At 46.0% G+C, this 20,563-nt stretch overlaps 1 protein-coding gene across 7 annotated transcripts in view; it reads left to right on the forward strand.

The window, feature by feature from the left end:
* The window catches only part of CD7 (CD7 molecule), a 200,286-nt gene that overhangs the window by 137,484 nt on the left and 42,239 nt on the right, over window positions 1-20,563 (forward strand). The window contains exon 1 of one of the 7 annotated variants that reach the window (XM_041123790.1): window positions 14,138-14,157. The exons of the other annotated variants lie outside the window; for them this stretch is intronic. The gene's annotated coding sequence lies outside the window, so the exon portion shown is untranslated. Of the gene's footprint in view, window positions 1-14,137; window positions 14,158-20,563 lie in introns of those variants that run through there. 7 annotated transcript variants of the gene reach the window in all.

Here is a 20,563-nt window from a genome sequence, read left to right on the forward strand (position 1 = left end):
TCTGTTGACTTTGACTAGCAAAGGGTTGTAAGGAGGGATTGAAATTACTCGTCTAGTTTTTTGAGGACGTACTTTATTTTTATATTTTTGTAATGCTTTGCAATGGCTGCTGCCCACCAAGCTTGGTAGTACCTCCACAATGGAAATGCACGTGTGGCGGTGGTAGGAGCAAGGGCCAGCAGGAGCTGGCTGGAGGGACCGAGCAGGTTTTAACACTGGGGGATGCGAAGGCTGTAGGGGAAGAGCAAGGCTGTCGCTGCCTCCTGCATGTCCATCTCCTGGGGGGCGTGCTGTGCTGGCAGGCAGGGGATTTGTGTGTCACCGTTTATATTGGATCTTATCTACCTACTCAAAGCAGCTGGCATCTGAAGCTGATGCACTTAATCTCTCTAAGTTTCTATGTGAATACAGATTGAATCACAGGTAAGCAACTCTTTCTCTTGGGTAACTTGAAGTTATCTCAACAGCGACTCTAGATGCTATAACAATGTTGTTAGTCCTGGTCTGAAATGTGTTCTGAGATATCCCTAAATAGGCAGAGATGAAGATGACTGATCTGATTAATGCCTCTGCCAATTTTGGTTTAGTCCAGCCAGCAGCCCTACCTTGCCTGACCTCAATTTCAGTGCTTCTGATATGAATGGTTCTCTGTCTAACCCTGCCTCTCTTGCAGTCTCTTCTATTAAATAATCCAGTATCAGGGAGGGGAAGTTTTAAAACTGATTTTTTTTTTTTTTTTTTTTTTTTTTGTTATAGGAAACACTTGTTCACAAGGGTCTATTTTTTTTCTCTCTTGCAGTAGAGGGCAATTTGTGTGGCCCTGTGCAGTGGTGAAATAAAGCCTCAATTTCAATGTTTCCCATGCAACATTGCCAATGCTTCTATCTGCTAAAATAGGTTTGACTCAACTGATGAAAATCTCATAACTGTTGTTGGAGAGTGAGCTGACAATGGCAAGGGAGTAATCCGTAATCAAATCCTTGGGGATTAGTTTCACGTTCAGGGTGTGTGCACTCTTTTTATTACTACTATTACTTCTTTATTTTTATGATGACTTTTCTTACTGTGTCTGCAGAGAGAGTGAGAGGCTAATGTTGTGGATGAGGCACCGAGTTGAGACTCGGGAGGTCTGTGTTCAGCTCCCAGCTCTGTTAATCCTTTTGTGCATGGCCCTGCACAAGCCATATTGGAAGGGATTCAGCTCCTTTAAATCACCTGGGTGAAAGCTACAGGTCTAGCTGGAGCCAGTCCTTCAGGCTTCATCTGTGAGCTGATGTGGAGAGAGAGGAAAGCTTAAACACCTAACTGGGGAACTAACAAGCAATGTGGTTTAAAAACCTCAAGTCAGCCATACGTGGCTTGGAGGCAGCCAAGCATACCATGGGCAATGGTGGGACTTGCATCTCCCTAGGAATAGGATCACCCTGACTCTGGGGTAGTGATTCATGCCTCAACCCTGACGTACCTGTTCCCATATCTACAGCCCCCCACAAGCTCTGTCCCTGACTCTTTGACCCATACAGTTGATGATTTCTGGGGGGGGGGGGCATTGCTTGAGGGAATGCTGCCTTGTCTGACAGCTAAGCTGGAGAAGAGTCACTTGGGAACAGAGTGGGTGCCGTAAAGGGGTTTAAGTTGTGAGATTCAATATGAAAGTTGCAGCAATAAATAAAAGCCAGTGAAAAATAAAGTGACCTTCCCAGCAAGAAGAAATCCAATCCGCTCTGTGAATAGTCTTTACAGGTTTGCATTTCTCTTTCCCAGGAAAGGTGAGGGCTACTTAGATCCCTCTGCCTTGTCCTCCCTGGAACAAGTCCTTGGCTGTTGACTGGGGGTATGCAGGAGCCTTTTGGGTACAGAAGACTTGAGGTCTTCCCCCAGCTGAGGAGAAATCCCCATAGAAGCACCATTCATCCCAAGAGGGAAGGAGGAACAAACTGGGATGTCCTCTCTGCAGCTATCCCTGTGATGAAAGGACAAGACCTTTCAGCCAAAGGCTGCAGCAAGCCAAATGGGCAGTGAATCTTCCTGAGAGCTGCCAAAGGGAAAAGAAAAAAGCTCCAGATTATATGAAGAGGCTGTCTGAGGCTCTTCCTGTATCTGCTGGTTCCTGGAGAAAGGAACTGGGTCTCTGCCAGGGTTTGAGTCCTCTCCCCATCTTGGCTGTGGTGGCATCCCCTCTGGGCTGCACCCTGCTCTTGGATGACTCCTCCATGAGATGGATAGACCTGGAGTTCTCTACCAGCAGGAGTCTTGGGACTCTTAACAACCATATCTGCCATGTGGACCTGAGATGGTCAGGGCCAAGAACAGAAAGCAGAAGGCACTCTCTGCAATGCAGAGACAGTAATGGGAACTGGAAATAGGGTGTCTCTTCTTCTTAGAAACTAATAAGGCTACAAATATATCTCTCCTGTCCTTGCTCTCTGTAGAGCAACTAGAGCTTTCTCCCGCAGGGGCCTGTTCCTCAAACCCAATGTCCTGTTTCCCTTTGGTTTCTCTGGTACTGCAAAGGCACGATGGCTCATCTGGGGGCATGTCCTGATGGAGGCATATTTGTCCACACTCCTTGTGCAGCAGATGAGTGCCTTTGCTCCTGATGCTGTGTTAATGATCAACTGGACTGTGGGGACAGGTCTGGCATCACTGGTGACTCAACATCCCACTGAGTCATGGCATTAGTATTCAAGAGTGAATTAACATGCAGGTAGGAGCATGTGTACCAGCCAGGAGAAAGCCATTCAATAGCAATATTGTAAAACAAGTGGTCACATTACCAGAGTGATGCAAGCATCACTTTCAAATTCTGGGAACTACTTAAGAATTTCTATATGCCTGAAGGAAAAGGCTGCTGGGGAGTAAAGATACAAAAATATTTGCATGGCTTTTGGGTCTTCTATTGTAAAGTACAGCAATTCTTATCTGAGTTGGTTATTGATGATAATAAGAGTGAGTGTCATTTATTAAAATAGTTTTAACATAAAAGTAAATTGCATTTATCAAGGAGAATACTATACTTGGCTTGAGAAGATAAAGATGCTTATGTTCAATATACACCAACTGCAATTGTTAAAGCAGTTTTGAGGACCACTCAAGATTTAGGGTGCTTGAAATGTTCCTCCTCCATCACAAGTATTTCTAAGAAGGTGTGTTCAGTTCTGTGTTTGCATGTATGTAAAATCCTTGGTGGTTTCACGCCCTTGATGACTCATGTTTGAGTCATCATCCTGGGCAGCTGCTTAAGTTTTGAGGAGAGATCAAATACATTCTTGTCTTTTATAGAAATCCTGGTGGCCAGATTAAGTAGGGTGATCCGCAAGAAAGATCAATCCCGAGAGCATGGGATGCGTTATACTTTTGGATTCATGACTGTCCTCTGAGCACGTCATCCCATTTTTCCTGATCTCTTGAATGTTCTTTCTTTTCATTGTAATCTCTCTTAAAGCATTTGTTTTGTATTCCTGCCCCTCGTAAGGGTGTTGCATTGTGCCATTTGTGCTTTTGATAATTTGCTACCTGGTTCTTCATCTCTTTTTTTCCTCGAGCCTCTGAATTCTGGATGAAACAAATCTTTCAAACATTTTGTGGTTAAGAAAAAGAGTCCGTCTCCACAGATTGATCTATTTTTTCCAAAGCCTCAGCTTTGGTCCAGAGGAAACATGCTGCTGATAAACAATTGCCTATTGCAAACCAGACATAGGCAGAGCAGTTGTCAGCTGCAGTCACCTCTTCATCTGCTGTGATTTTGATTTGTGTAACTTTGGGGCACCTGTCACCTGCATTTAGGTCCTTCATGTTGTTTGTGTCCCTGCTGGTGTATTGATGAAGCTGGCCCGTCACTCATTTCATGATTACAGCCATCGAGTCTTAGGGACTGGTTTGAGCTTGGACATGGCACAAAAAAGGATACGTGACTAAAGAAAGTTGGTGGCTGGCTGTAAGGGCCAAAGCAGGGGAAGTCTGCTGGAAGAAGTCTTTCCTCCTGTGATTGGACATGGTCAAACTAAAACCAAGCAGAAAATGGAAACAGGTTCTGGGAAGTGAGCGTTGTTATTCTGCCTGCCTTGCCTGCATTTGCTGTTGTCATGACTCTTTGCGTATGTTTACTTGCTAAGGACTGCAGTTGTGATTTTTTATTTTAAAGTGATCTGATAGAGCAGTTCTTAATCTTTCTTTGAGGTAATAATTACCTTGTTTCTTGCAGAAGATTTGCAGATTAATGTTTACAAAGTCATAATGCAAAGCAGTGATTTTGATCTCTTATGTGCTGAATTCTTTTTTTTTTTCCCTTTTGCATGATTCAGTACAGACATGGTGATGCTACACTACAAAGAATTGCAAAGACATGTGCCTCCCTTGTGTCTTGGGGTGATGGTGATGATGTCAGATACAGAAAATCCTGTGGTAGATTAGAAAGTCCTGGTTTAAATTAAGTTAGTTAGCCAAGATCATTCTGATCTTTTCTATTCTTCCTGTTTAATGGTGCCTCACCTGGAGCACCAATTCTGATCCTTTCTGTTCTTCCTGATTGATGGTGCAACCCTCTTGGCAGGAAAATGAACCACTGACCCGATACAGAATGACTTAGAGGTCAAAGTGAGGAGGGGCCACCTCCTCAAACTACCACCGAACACCACCCGAGACATCCGTGCATGCAGAGGAGGCATCTGATGTGTCATGGTTATGTAATCCTATGCATATGCATTAGATAGTTTGACTATGTATTTAGGTAGGAGTAGTTTAATAAACTAGATGCAATTTTTACTGTATAAAAGGGACACACCTGATGAATCTGGTGTGCTTGATTTGTGGAAAGTCCACTGAGCACCCTGTGCAGAATAAAGCAATATCTTTCATGACTGTGTGAGATTGGTCTATTGCACACTGGGCTTTTAGGACAAGAGTGAGGTTAATGTTGCATCTTCTGTCTGTGCCTCTTCCAGCAGCACTAGCTTTGCTCCCTGGCCATTGTGGTATTATTATTTGTGGCATTGAGATTGAACACTAATCAGACCTCTGGTTTTTGAGGTGATGTGGGGAGCAGCTTTCAGTGCTTCCAGAGCAAGGAAATGAAGGAAGTTAATTTTGTTTGGTTGTGGGAAGAGGGACAGTACAGCAAGGCAAATGGTGTTCTGAATCAAGCCTCTTTGCTGAAGGACATATAACCTGTATAAGGAAAAAAAAAAAACCTATAATGAGATTTCTAAATCAAATTGAGCGTAACTGCAGTGCCAGTTTCTAGGCTGATTTCTCTTCCTGGCGTCCTCTGTCTGCTGGTGAAGCCTATACAACTCTTTCTCCTCTTCTGCACCGTTTACAACTCGTGCAGTTGTGCATCTTGCTTTTACCTTGTTGCTGTGGAAGAGGTTGGGGCTGTAATGGGGTGGCTGAAGAACAAGCTGGGATCAGGCTTGTCCTTCTGCATCAGGCACTGCGGGTCTGCTTGCTGCTGAGCTTGTCTGTTAGCCAAATGTCATTAATGGCTTTGGGTCTCAGAGCAGCATTGCTCTGGTATCCCCTGATGGGTCTTGGCAGGTCCCTCGTTGTAGTATTGACCTTGTCCTGCCTTGGTGTAGAAGAACAGCGTGTTCTTTCACCAGCGTTTCTGTGTGCTGTGCCCAGCAGAGCAGCTATTTGCAGACATGAAGGCTGCCTTCTGGTCAACTTATCAGGAATGCACTGCGACTTCGAAGCGGTGTATTTGGGAATCGGCAGCGTGGATTTCTCTGTTCCTTCCTGACTCAAAGTAGTCATGGCTGGTGCCTCCATACAGGGCACATGGTCTGCTGTGGTGACAGTTACTGTAAAACTTCTTTGCTTGCAAACACTGCTTGGTAGGTCTTTGGCTTAGCCTGCCTCCGGGGATTTAGAGGATGGCAAAGTCAGTCTGCTGAACTCCAGTGTCCCACAGGATGAGCTTTCCTTCTGGCACATTGAATAGGGACAGTATTGTTGACAATGGCTTTCCTTTTTCCACATGCTTTGAAAAATCAATGCTTGTAGCAGGGAACATCTCTGCCCTGTGCCCACTCATGCTTGGGCATTGTTCAGAGACGGTAACACAGCCTATTTCTCTTTTTTATCTGCCTGGGTGGTTGTCAAAGGCATCTTGAAATGGGGAAAGTGGCAGCACTTTAGCTCATGTGGAACAGTCTCTCCTTTGCTTGTCATCCTTTCTCCCCTTTAATTTACCTCCGTAAATCAGGAATATTCCCTTGCACTTGTTCGAGGTCAGACTGCATAATTTGATGATAATGTTATGCTCAAAAATACCTGAAGTTGGAAAAGTTTCAACAAAAGAATTGTGGTATTTTGGGGGCAACCAGCCTGAGGCTATGTTTTTCCCAAAACCCTCAGCAAAAGAAGTCCAACATCAAGAGTAGTTGTACAATAGTATACATTAATAATGTAAATGTAAAACAAAACACCACTGATCATCTCTGCTTCTGTGGTGTTCTTCTCTGAAAGGTCTCCAGGCTTCTATAACAAAGTTTAAATTTCTTTAACAGATGAGAATTTTAAATCTGATTCTGACACAACTTCCTTTAGTGACTGAGGGCAAAAAAAAGTCATTTAAACCTATCAGACAGCAGCTGCCAGGAGGAGTTTGGGCTGGGTGAGAAGTTCCCTTGAGCTGCCTCATGGGGAGGACCCCTCCCCAGGGAGGGAGGAGAAGGCTCTTGAGGCTGATGGCCTTTGTGCTGAGCTGACAAATGATACTGAGATGTTTTTAGTGCATTGAAGTTGTACTGCTTCTCCAGAAGCCAAGTAGTGTACTATGGTCTTGAGCGTAGTCTTCAGGGACCTCATTTAATAACTGTTTAACATGCACAATCCTCATAACAAGGTCGGGAGTGACAATTGTCAACAAACACATTAGCCGGTATTTTGCTGATGAAAGGGAGCAGAGGCTGCGATAAATGCTGGGGGGAGACTGCCAAGGTCAAGAAACCTCTCTGAAGCCCCAGCCAGGATTGTCACAGCCAAGCCCAGCTCCTTTGTGAGCTGGAGATGCTCACTGTGAGCTTTGCTGGAAAGGCTCTGTGGTCCCAACTGCCAGCAGTGCTACCACAGAAATGAGTGGCATCTTCCCTGGCTGAGCCAGAAAGCTGTTTTATTGAGACAAGCATTAGTTTTATGTTACATCCCTGCTCTCAGACTGTGGATTTTCTACCTATGACTGCCAAAACGTCAGTCTTTGAGGGGAACAGGAGAAGCAAGGAAAATGGCTCAAGTTTTAAAAACCAAAGCAGCAAATACAGAATCCCATTCAGCCTGGCTCGGGAAGTGTTTACCTTTAAAGCCAGTGGGAAAACCTTTAGAAAGCACAACAAGGCAACAAAACAAGTGCACAACCAAAAACTGTCTTCTCCCCAGCAATAGTCTAACCACCAAAAAAGGAATTGTCCAGTTCAAAGTGCAACTCCTCAGGCTGGGGAGGTGCAGATAAAACCAAAGTTGGTTAGAATGGTGCAGCTCGCGTTTCCTCTAACAGTTGCTTCTGATTTCACCTCCTGTTTTCCCTGGAAAGCAAGTAGAGTCTTGTTTCTTTTGGATATAATAAGTTTGGGGGATGCCAAAACATTTTTTTATTTCACAGTTTTCTATGGTGTTTAAATGTGCAAGCAGTGCTGTTGCTCAGTGGGAGAGGCTTCGCCATCGCAGTTGGTGACTGACGCGTGTGGGACTGGATGTGCTTTGGCAGCATTTTTGACTCTTCCGTTGACTTGCTGCCTGCGGTGGACTTGTGCATTGGGAAGAAATCTTGGATCAAGAGTGAGCTGTAGAGCTGGAGGGAGACCCAGGGTATGTGAGCACTGAGGTGATGTGGACCAAGACCCAAACTGTCACGGGCTGTGGTTTCACAAATGTTGGCATGCTCCACATTGAGTGTGGGCTCACGGGTGTGTTCCTCCTGAACCATGACGAGTGATGCTCTACTGAGCCAAAAGCCTGCTGGTTTAAAGATAACCCCTCAAAATTGTCATACCAGGCAAGCTGTCTGCATTTTAGGACCATGGTGTTTGTAAGTGGTTCTGGGGTTTTCTGTGTGCTCAAAGTTGCAGTCTTTCTCACCCACCTGGTCTGTCCTACTGGCATCTCTGCAGGTCACTGGATGGGGACAAGGGCAGTAAGAAGCACAAGGCAAACTCTGTACCCGAAGGAGCTGGAAGGCTTCTTGGACCTGTCCTTTGCAGGAAAGGTGTCGGAAATGGAGGTGAGGCCCGTGAGCCAGATGCCCCCATTGCCCTTGCTGGAGACCAGAGTCCCTGGGGAAGTGGGGTGGTGTTCAGCAGAGGTGGCAGCTCCCTCCTGAAGCCCGTTGATTTGGAAGCATGCTACTATTTTAAAATTGCTGTTTCCTGTGGAAATATTCCTCCTGAGCTGCCAAAGGAGTGATTGCATTACTGTGAACCTCTGCTGTAGCCAGTGGAGTGATAAAATGATCTGGTTCTCCCCTTGGCCTTCTTGTACTCACTGTACAATGAGTAAAGTGGAGCAAGAGTAGCTTTAGCTGTGTGGTCTGTGACTGCTGTTAGTGCCTTATACTGATACTAGATACATCTGCTAGATGAGGTGCTTTAAACAAACATGAGTGATACTGCGAGAAGCCTGAAAAATTTGTGCTGCTGAGGTTTTGCTGTATTGACACTGGGATAAAAATGAAAGCTAAACAAAAGAAAACGGATGTATCTGGAATTCCCAAATAGCTTATTTGCAGCCCAGTTAGCTGGAGCTTTGTGGAAAGCGGGTTGTGCAGCAGAAAGCCGTGAGATGAAGTACTGTGGTTTTAAGAGCATGTTGCAGAAAGTCTTCAAGCAGATGAAGCTGCTTCGATGGTGCTTCTCCAGGGGAGAGATGTTCTCCACTATACAGCAGAGCTTACAACCCTTATCCCCTCTTCATGCTGGTCACCACAATCCTGCCTATTAACACAGATCCTGCAGGTACGCAACAATTCTCTTAGCACCTTTCCATCTCCAAAGCAGCACAGTTTTGGGGGGATGCTGCAATGCATTGCATCGCTAGGACTTTGGTATCCCCAGCTGGAACTGAAATGGATGTAGCTCTGGACTGAGCATCTGCTTTGGAATTAAATGGTAATTTTGCCTGGCTCGAGTCATACATGTAATGCTTGTTGTGGTTTATGGCTTGGCGATAGATATATTACAGTATCATGTAGGGTCCCTGGCTGTGACAAGGATCCCACTAAGAAGGCCCTGTAGCGAGATGAAATGAGAGATAATCCTTCATTTGAGGCCACGTGGGACTTGCTGTGATTGAGACTTCTTGAGCAGAGCATTTTGAGAGCGTGAATCACTTGGGAAAGGCTTCTGGGGGAAAAAGTCAAACCAGGTAGATGCAATGCCAAACTCCTGGAAGATGGCATGAGTATGATGGCATCTCATTTAAAGACATTTGTGAAATGGCATCTCTCTGCATGCACTGTCATCTGTTTGGTCTACTTCTTAAGCAAAAACTGGTCCTTTGGAAAGCTTACCAAAAGAATGTCAGAATAAATTACTGGCCTTTTTTTTTTTTAAATGAAGTTGTCTCACCCTGCTGTATGCACAGGGGTGAAAGCATGGCTGGGCTTTATTAAATATTATAGCTGGTTCCTGAGAAACATGAGAAAGATTCATGAAAACATGAGAATCTTGGAAACCATGAACCATTTAGTGAGTAGTTAATAAACTCAAACTGTGAAGCAAATCACCATTTTTCCTTTTTTTTCTTTTTTTTTTTTAGTGCGACAGCTTATGCTTGTAAGAATGAGAACTTCTGTCCCCTCCAAAATTCAGGGCTTTTAAAAGATCTTTATTTTCATAAACTATGGATGTTTTTCATAATGTGTATGAATATTTCACCTTGACTCCTCAGCATGCTGTTGGCAGGCACTCACCCTGAGTGCCCTCTGGTTCACCCCTGTGCAGGCATCTCCTCTCTGGGTGTTGCACACTAAAAACAAGGGGAACAACCATTGCTATTAAAAGAGCTCTCAGGAGTTTACGATCTCTGATGTGCTGTAGCACTCAACATGCTGCACAGGTTTTTTAATTACCTTATGGTGATTAGCAGTCCAGAAAATCCCATCAAACCAATTAAATAATGTGCACCTGACTGCAGGCTGCTGCAGGCTCCACGGCTTGCCTCATTGCAAAGCCCCATCGGTCCCTGCAGGCTGAGGATTTACCCTGGCATGGGTAGCTCCCACCAAGGGAAGGAGAAGCCTTCAGCTTTTTGCACTGTGCTCCTCACTTGGATGAGGAAGAAAGGCAAATTGCTACAGGTGTCAGGTCTTATGGATGGTTTAGTTGTTTCACTGGTTTCCATTGTTGAATGCATTTGGCCATATTAAAGTTTCATTTAAAGGAGAGCTCTTGGGCTAGTGGGGGACAAGCAGTGTGGAAAGGACAATCTGCTGATTTTTGCAGCCACCCTGGCACACTCATCTTTTGTCACTGTTCTCCCCTGGGAGACAGTTAATAAGAAGAAACCTTCACTGCTCTAGTTCATATGACTGCAAGCACAGGGAAGACAAGGGTTTGGGGTCTCAGCAGAGCCTTGTTCAGGAACATCCACCAGTGCTTGTATGGGAAGTGGCACCTGGTGTTTTCTGTAACGACTCATCTCATCTAGGTTGAATGGATGTTCCAAAAATTAAGTGCTGAGTTATCTGAACTCTTGCAGCTGGGTTGAAAGAGCAGTCACAGTTGACAGGATTTTAAACAGGTACTTCCCCAGTCTATTTTTGCAGGCACCCTGTAAATGAATTAACTACTTCATTATTTTTCAACTTGAACAGTAATGGCTTTGTATGGGTTTAGTAAAGCTGCTATTATTATTAGTAGCAGTAATAATATTTTCTCCTGTAAGTGCTTCCCCATCTTTTAAGTCGAGGCCCTAAAATGTGTGTGTCATGGCTTTTCTGACCCCTGAATGTGCTTCTAATGCTCTTACACAGGTGTATGACTAGTTACATTGCCCAACCTCCCCTGGAATAAATCAGCCGTACAGCCCAATCTGGCCTTGTGCAATGGAGCAGCAATCGATGATGCAGTTGAGGTCATTACTAATAAGTATCCAAACTCATTAAATCTGACTGTCTTCCTAAAAATGTTCTTGTTTCATGCCTGTAGTAAGATTTTTCAGAAAAGGGCCTGACATTGGAGCTTGGCTGTTATCTTCCTATGTGAGCGCTGTGGGTGCCTCAGTGACCTTGTGATCAACTGGAAGGAACTCAGCACTTTTGAAGTGTTACTTTAACTTGGTGTAGGCTCACCTACTTTTTAGGCACCTTGTTTTGAAGGATCTGAGCTTTGCTTTCTAGGTAGGTCACTTGGGGAGCTTGTCAGTTTGGGATCACAAAGATGGGGAATCAGCTGGGCAAGGAAAAAGCTGTTTCCTTCCCCTGGGCTTCTTAGAACAACTTTTAACCTTGTGACTTTTGTTAATAGTAATTTTCTTCTCATGCCAGAAGAGACGTGGTGGAATGATCTTGACTGAGAAGGCTCTTTTCCAAAGTCTTGATCCTCTGGGGAAATTAAAGCAAAACAAACCGTGAAGGTGGGGCTTCGCTCCTATGTTTTTTGTAAGCCAGGAAGTTCGGAAGAAATAGCTCTTAAAAACGCACCCGCTCTCTTCCATTTGATTTGCTTTGGTTTTGGCTTGTTTGTTTGTTTTCCTACCTGCCTGAGAGGAACCTACATGGGCACCACAAGTCCAATTCCTCTGCATGTACTTGCAGTATACATTGGGGATTGACCAGAGCATTGGCTGTATCCAGAATTGATGGGCATCCCCAAACAGTGCTGGAGGACCTTGGCAGTGGTGTGTCCCACTCTGGGTTTGGTACCTGCTGGTCCTGTTACTCCCATGTTTCGCTGTTGGTCCCTGCTGTCCTTGGTGTCAGCAGGAAGCTGTGCACGAGCCACTGATGCCAATGCACCCTGACAAGCCCTGTTTAAGGAGTTGCTTTAATGCAGTCAAGTGACTTGTCAGGGTTATGTCTGTGGAAATAAAAAGTGATTTGGGGGTTGCTTCAGTGTTGTACAGATGCACACGACTGTTGGGCTCCTCGCCAACCACAGAGGCAGGAGCACTACAGGCTCCTTCATTCTGGAGATCAGACTGGCCTGAACCAGAGGATCCAGAAACTGGTTGGTATTTAGTGCTCCCGTGTTTCTAGTGTTCCTGTATTGTACCCTTAGAGCACACTGTCCTCAGTGCATTCACCTGCTCAGAACCGTGTCCACAGGAATGGATGCAGAGAGAAGCATTCCCAGGTAAAATGGGAAATATCAGGAAGTTTAATTGCTGGTTTAAGAAGTTCCTCCCCTGAGCCTCCTGGCTGTGTTATCTACCTGATCAGAGCAGGGACCTGGAGCTTGGGTGGTTCCTGTAAACACACTGACTTTTAAAATACCTTGGGGTGATCGTGGTGGTGTGAGGGGACTATGTAGGTGTTCCCTGATGTGGTGGTCTTTGGGGGAGGCAGAAGCAGAGTTTTGACCCGATGACTGGCTTTGGCAGACCTGTAACCTCTCCATCTCTGATGTAGTCTCCAGAACAAACCCGCACGTCCCCAGTAACGTGGACAAAAGCTGTGAGGTTACTTCCTTGCTTGGGATTTCTGCAGCTCTCGTGTACGCGCTGTAATGGCAGGACTTGGGCAGCGAGCTGGGGCTTGAGCAGCAGCTCACCTGGTGCTCTGTCTGGGGTTGTTCCTCAACCTTTTCTACGCTCACTTCTGCTTCCAGTGCCATAGCAGACCTTGAAGAGTGAGGGGGGTGGAATCAGCACAAAGGGGAGCTGGGGGGGTTGTGCTGCACGGTGCTCCCCGAGGAGCCCCGGGGGAGGGTAGGCACAGTGGAGCAGTTGCTGAGCCCTGCTCGGGGGGTGTTTGGGGGGCCCTTCGCTCGCTCCTTGCTAGCTCGGGGGTCCCTGGCAAGCCCCCCGGCCTTGGGGCCTCACTCTGGCCTGGGTGCTGCTCTTCTGTGAAGCAGGATGGCCATCAAGTGGCTGATGCTGGGACTGGCACAGGAGCTTTTTTTTTTTTTTTTTTTTATCCCAAACTGTTCCAGGAGAGGATGCAAAATCCCAGTCCTGTTCTGCAATGAGAGGCAGAAGTGTCAGGCCAGCTAAGGACTATTTCCGTTCCAGTCACTGGGTCAAACTCAAATTAACAGCTGAGTGTTAGTCTGGTTTTTCTCTCCTGTGCCTGTCCAGGAAAGCTGTTGCTTTTGGGTGTAAAGCAAAGGGAGCACAATCCCTGAGAAGCTATTTTGTGGTCTGGTGGTGGATCAGTTTTGTTGGAGTTGAGCTGGTATGGGCTTCCATCAGGTCAAACAATTGATTAATATCTGTATATATATTTATAAATTTATTTTTTTTTAATCTTTGCTTGATTCCCTTTAGCTTCTTTGAATGCCCCATCCTGTGTCCCGGTGTTAGGATCTGTGGCTTGGTGTCCAGTTTGGGGCCAGCCCCAGCAAGCAGAGGTGTGTCCAGGGCCCAGTGACAACCAGGAGGAGGCTGGAGGATACAACCGACGTGTGCCCATCCATGGGATCCCTGCTCTGGAAAGGAGGCTGGCTGATGTGGGCACTGCTAAAATGACTGCAGGCTGAGGTCATGCCACATTTACCTTTGGGTCACAGCAGTGACCTGATCAGTGAGTCTTGTGGATCTCCTGTGTTTGCATGCAAAAGGGTTTTTAATTTTGATGAATTTTTTGATAAAGTTGAGCCTTGCCCACCATCCTCTGCAACAAGAGGTAAATGACTTACGTAAAGCTCTTATGCTGGATGGGTTTATTCTCTAGTGAATATTTTCACTAGAATGATTAGTGCATTTAATACTGGTTGTTGGAGAACCAGCCTGGCACAACCCCTTGAGTATTTCAGCAAGATGATCTGAAGTTCTTTGGCAGCAATACCAGTGCTGCTGGAATAAATGGTTTGTGGCTTGGGAGATGCTGCCTGACTTTGGGAAGGAACTGGATGTGGTTGGCATGGGCTGCAGCAGTACTGATGCCTTGCGGTGTGGAAAAAATAGGGTGGGAGGGTTTGGAAGTAAGTTGCTAAAAAAGGCTAAAGTCCAAAGCCACAGCTTTGCTCCTGCTCTGCCTGAATTAGGTGTTCGGACCTGGTACAGGTGGGTGCTATGATTCTTAGCAGAAATACCCTGGGCTCTGGGCTGTCTTTACAAAGACTAGAAAAGCTCCCGTCTGGACAGGCTTGGTCAGCAGCTTTGATGACTCGAAAGGGAGAGGTTTTATCTCCCCTTTCAGCAGTCCTTCAGCTAACTGGTTTCCCAGCATTTGAATTGTTTCTGCTTCTATTTAGATTAAAAAAACCTCTGTCATATTAAAAGCATTGTGAAGGGCATTTGCTCACTAGGAAGGAAAACACAAGCTTTGCATTTCCTTTCTCCAAAATAATCAATTTACGGGCTCTTTCTGTGAATGTCAGGCATTGTACAGACACCCTAGGCTCTTGTGGAAAGCTAATGTTGTTTTTTATGAATTATATTATCTTACCCTGCAGGCAACAGACATTAACCTATTTAATTTTGCTCTAGCTAAAAAAAAAAAAGTCATCCAAGGAAATACTAACAGCTAAATGTAATCCCTGTTTGTTTCTCTGCTAGGTGGTGTTAGCGGCTCTGCCCTTTCCTTTTCCTTCATTCACCAGATCTTATCCAATCATTAGGGCAAATCTGACTTGTGTCCCACACCTGGTGACTGTCTCACTCCTGTGGTCTGGCTGGGGATGAGGGTACCCAAATGTTGCAGACAGCTGCAGGCATTGCAAAGTCTGCTGGACCCCCCTGAAAGAAGTATCTGCTCCATATTAGTACTAATGGCACCTTTTGGTGCTAATCGGTTCTCGGAAGAAGCATTGTTTCCTGGCAGGGTGAGAAAGACTGAGCCATAGGCTGCAGTGTTTGAGCTCTGAAGGCATTATAAGACTGCAGATGGTTCTAGTTGAGACAAATGTTGTAATATGTGAATTTATTTTCTGCCAGCCCCTGGGGATATACATGTCCTGACCCTCTGCAAAAGGGTGTGTGACTGAGTAAGCAATCTGTAAGATGGCAGAGTGCCCAGGGATGGATTTGCCAGGCAGAGGGGTGCCCAGCAGCTCTGCCAGGGCTCCCTCTGCCACCCTGGTGCCGCTCGTGCCACTTGCCAGCACACACATGCCTGGCAGTGGCCTGCATGGAGCTGTGTGCTGAGTTTGCTCCATTTAATTTTTTTCTATGAGAAAAGAGACCAGCTTTTAATCTTAAAAAAAACCCAAACAAACAAACCAAACCAAAACAAACCCCAAAACAAATGGAGCCTGATCACTTTGCTCTCTAGCCTTTTCCAGGCTTACAGGAAAACAGCTACTAGTGAACAATACTGAAAAAAAAAAAAAAAATCCTGCAGGTAGGAACACAGACGTTTTCCAATGAACACCCATGTATCTGGCTGCTAGGAGAGTCGTGCCGACCTCTTTGATAAACCACGTAGATATAGGAGTAGTCACTCCAGCCCCCTTTTTTTCCTTACCTGGCTGTTAAACATCTTAATGTAAGTTAGCAGCCCCTCTCACCATGTAATGATTTTGTTCATAATAAACAAGACCTGTACTCTAGACTTTTTCCCTTTTGCATCATCTCATGCTGTCATGACAGCTAATGGTTAATCTAATCATAAACTCTTTGAGATCAAGGTTTTATGGCATGTGTTTGTAAAAGACTTTCATCCTGGGACAGTGGGTCAGACTTTAATGGTATTGCACTCCAGGAGTATGCAATATATTTGGAAAACACTACTTACAGGAAATACAGATCTGGAATGGACCCGTTACTTCAACTATTCTACAGCAGTTGTGGCTGTGGCTGCATGTGGCTCTGACTGCTGACGTGAGTTCCTTTGTCAGACTCAGCTTTGCTGAAAAGTTAGAAAGATAGAAAGTTGATGAAAATCACTGTGTTACTTAACAGACCAGAAAATTGTTACAGGAAATAACGGCTTTCTAAGTGTAAAAGCTTCACCTCTGAAGAAGGCTTCAGGAGGATGTTCCCCTGTGGTGGTGGTGATTTGCGACGTGACTTTTTGGGTGGTGTGACTGATGCCTGAGTGTAAACTGCATGTCCTTCACCTCCAGCAGTGGGACCTGGAGCTTTGTCCTCCTGTCGCCTCCCGGGGCACAGGGTGACATGTCTGGGCTTTGAAGCAGTTTTTAAAATACAAAGATGTGGGAAGGCCAGTTTGAATCACAACGGTCTTAAATGACCCTGGGACAGTGGATCTTGCTGAAGGAGAACCACCAGGGTGGTGGAGCCTGTGCCTCACTGACCCACATTGTTTGCAGGGGTGTCTTGGCTCAGCTGGAGCAGAGAGGTGATTTGTTACCTAAAATACTGGAGCTGGGGTGGCAATCCCCATCCTCTGCCCAGCGGGACTGTGTGCAGCTCCCAGCAACATCCTGCTGAGCGTATGGGGAGGGGTCCCAGCCACTGATCCATTTTCCCAGAGGGGAACTGGTGACAGATTGTATTGGGTTTGGGTGGCAAGGTTTTGGTAGTGGGGGGGCTACAGGGGTGGCTTCTGTGAGAAGCTGCTAGAAGCTTCCTGTGTCCAATGGAGCCAATGCCAGCTGGCTCCAAGGCAGACCCACCACTGGCCAAGGCTGAGCCCATCAGCGATGGTGGTAGCGCCTCTGGGAGAACGTATTTAAAAAGGGGGGGGAAAACCCAGCTGTGCAACAGCAAGTGCAGCCAGAGAGAGGAGTGAGAATATGTGAGAGAAACAACCCTGCAGACCCCAAGGTCAGTAAAGAAGGAGGGGGAGGAGATGCTCCAGGCGCCAGAGCAGAGATTCCCCTGCAGCCCGTGGGGAAGACCATGGTGAGGCAGGCTGTCCCCCTGCAGCCCATGGAGGTCCACGGTGGAGCAGATCTCCACCTGCAGCCCATGGAGGACCCCATGCCGGAGCAGGTGGATGCCCCTGAAGAAGGCCATGACTCCATGGGAAAGTCTGTGCTGGAGCAGTCTGTGCCTGAAGGACTGCACCCCATGGAAAGGACCCACACTGGAGCAGTCTGTGAAGAACTGCAGCCTGTGGGAAGGAATCACATTGGAGAAGTTCATGAAGGACTGTCTCCCACGGGAGGGACCCCACGCTGGAGCAGGGGAATAGTGTGAGGAGCCCTGCCCCTGAGGAGGATGGAGTGGCAGAGACAATGTGTGATGAACTGACCCCAACACCCATTCCCTGTTGCTCTGTGCTGCTGGGAAAGGAGGAGGTGGAGAAATCGGGAGTGGAGTTGAGCCCGGGAAGAAGGGAAGGGTGGGGGGAAGGTGTTTTAAGATTTTAGGTTTTATTTCTCATTACCCTACTCTGGTTTGACTGCTAATACATTAAACTAATTTCCCCCAAGTCAAGTCTGTTCTGCCCTTGACGGTAATTGGTTGAGTGATCTCATCCTGTCCTTATCTTGACCCCTGAGCCTTTTGCTACATTTTCTCTCCCCTGTCCGGCTGAGGAGGGGGAGTGATAGAGCGGCTTTGGTGGGCACCTGGCATCCAGCAAGTGTCAACCTACCATACAGATGTGACACAATCGTGTGATCCGCCATAGCGCATCAATGAGGCTGAGGCAGGTAAAGATCCATAATGTTTTCCAAAGTGCCTATCACATCTCTTGTCTGCCCAATGTGCTGGGATCTGTTGGTGCAGCTTTCTCTCTGGGGCATCCTGGAGCAGGCCTATCTCTGCTACTGTCATGCTGTCGTCCGTGCTGGGGCTGTGACTTGCATGGCCCCAGGCTCAGCCTCCCTCCTCTGTGACGGCAAGACATGGGCTCACACCAGGCCAGGATCCCAAGAGGGCTTTAGCACATGTAGGGAGTTGAGCTCCTAAAATTTTCCAGCTTTGCTGTAATTGCTGCCAGAGGTTTGGGACAGACATGCCCAGATTGGGGTTTGCTTTTAGGCTTCCAAAATATTTGGTATGATGGTTATAAACATAACAAACTTTAAAATAACAAACAACAATTGCGCAATAAATTAGAGAGTTTTGAAGGATGTAACTTCCCTGCACCGGGATGGGTAATTTTGGACTGAGAATAGCATCCACTGTACAGCTGATATCTACCCAGGAGCCAGAGCAATAAAGGAAGGAAAAGGAAGTTTAGGTAACTGTTTGAAATGGCTGGAAATGGAGTTGTAGCAAGGGGAATACCCTAAACATGTATGAGAGAAATTTGAAATTCATCTCTGCTTTGAGCAGCAACGTGGCTTCTTCCTCAGCTGTCCTGGGCACTTCATTTTGCACAATCAACCTCTTCCTTCCATTCCTCTTCTTATCTATGGGCTCAAGCTGTGGGAGACCACTGAGAGCAGCTCCAGCCCTGCAGCTTTCACCCCAGTTTCTCCTCCTGGAGCTGCAGTGGAGGGAGGATCAATACTTTGCTTCTGGCTTTCCATGGGAAGTGAGCGTGACTCCCTGAAATAATAGAACAGACAGCTGTGTGTCGGAGATTCAGCAAGTTGCATTCTCCCGTGTAATTTTGGAGACCTTGTCACATCAGAAAATGTTTTCTTACTACTTCATCATGCCAAAATGTTTGTTTTCTCTCTGCTTATATTATGTTAAAATGAACTGAAACAATAAGCTGTATTGAGGCTGAGGTCATTGTGTTTGTTACTTATTCCGGTAAGTGAATGGATGGAGTAATTCCAGACAGTGAAAGGATGAAGTCATCCAGCAGACTGTGCTCCAGAGCTCCTTGTCAGGTTGCACTGGGGCTGAAACAGAGCACTTCACCATTGCAACTGCGTGCTTTATTATGAGATTTTGGTTTTGTTGCTAGAACCACAACTCAGCTCCCTCTGGAGGGGAGAGAGCTCTGCAGGATGAATTTACTTGCCTGGAAACTGGCATCACTTGATCTTTTTGGAGTTGGAGATCTTGGGGGATAGTGTTTTGGTTTTTTGTGGGGTTTGTTTGTTTGTTTTTCCTCCCCCAACCCTATAGTAATGATGGAGATCTTTCAGAAAAAGAATACAATGATATTTATTTGTTGCAATGGCCAGGCCCTACAAACATTTATTGTCTTTTATGCCTGTGGCAGGTCTAGACTTGGTTGGGCCCTAAATATTATGAGTCTGCCAGCTCCTGCAAGGGTTGTTCTTGGAGAAGCAATGCCAGCAGGACCGCAGGAAGGAAGGTCCCTAACTGAGTGTTGCAAAATAGATGTGTGGATAGCCGTATTCACATGTAACCCACTTGAGAAGCGGAGGCCTGGGAGCCAGACTGGTGGTTGAGACAGAGTGCTTTCCAACCTGGGGGCTTTAATTCTTTTCAACTGAAAGTGCTCTAGTTTGTGGTACTCATATCTAGATTTGTTCTTAGCAACTGTAAAGGGATTCTTTCATGATCACCTGAAGGCAATGCTTGGTGCCACTATACATCCCTTCAGGACTTTGTAAGTTCATTTACCTTTGCCAAGGGACAGTAGATCACAGGCCAGTGAGAAAAAAGCAGTATTTATTCCTGGATTGAGTATGGGAGTATTAATCATAGAGAAGGATGACATTCTATTATGAAATGATTTCCCAGATCTTTCCTGTTTTGGAAGCTTCTGTGGAAGAACAGATCTTATCTGGGTAACATCTGCAGTAAATCTGAGTTGTGAGAGTAGAAGGGATGGTCCAAAGAAGCCCTCTGAAGAACTGAGCACGGTCTGACATAAAAGTGCATACCCTTTGGGAATGAATGTAAAGGAAACGTGGGGTTTGGGGTCCTGGTGTAGCTCCTGATTGAAGGTTTATGTTGCCAATGTTTTGCTGCAGTTTTGTAGTGTGAATTTCAATGACTTCAGGATTTGAGCCAACTTTGTGTTGGACTAAATGAACTCTGCATGTAGTTTGGATGTTTTGCAAGTGTGTTTAATTATGTGTACTAAATAGTATAATTATTTATGTGTATGTTTACATATGGAAAATCCAAATACAATGCCTCTTGGCTAACCCCATTCCCTCCTACCCCTAACCCTTCAAAACCTCAGGGCTGCTTGGATTCAGCACCTGCTGCTTCATCCACTTCATCCATTTCCCCCCCATGCTCTTCTGATCAGAAAAAGTAACCAAGTTAAAACTCCAAGCCCACTTATGCCTCTGTTTACTTCAGAGACAAAGAACGTCTTGACTTGGCACCTGGTGAGACCAGACCAGCTCTGCTGGCTTGGGCTGGATCCCAACATCCCGTCTATAAGAGTGACCATCTATCTGCAAGCGCCTTGGCCAACAGTGTACCTATGGGGTTTATCTTCTTAGCAGGCAGCAGTTAGACTCTGTGAGCTGGAGTTCAGGTTGAAGCCATAGTGTTTAAGAGCCTCTGTTGCTGCACCTTTCTTCCATAGATCTGTCTAATGCCAAATGCACTAATAGTTTCTGGGCTGGCACTTTGTGCTGCAGCAAAGGGCTCTCTTCTCTTGATTGTTATAAGCATGCAACACAACGATGGTTTTTGTGAACTCCACTTTCTTGCCCTGCAGGGACAGGGG

Source organism: Aquila chrysaetos, chromosome 5 (assembly GCF_900496995.4).
Source record: "Aquila chrysaetos chrysaetos chromosome 5, bAquChr1.4, whole genome shotgun sequence".
NCBI lineage: Eukaryota > Metazoa > Chordata > Aves > Accipitriformes > Accipitridae > Aquila > Aquila chrysaetos.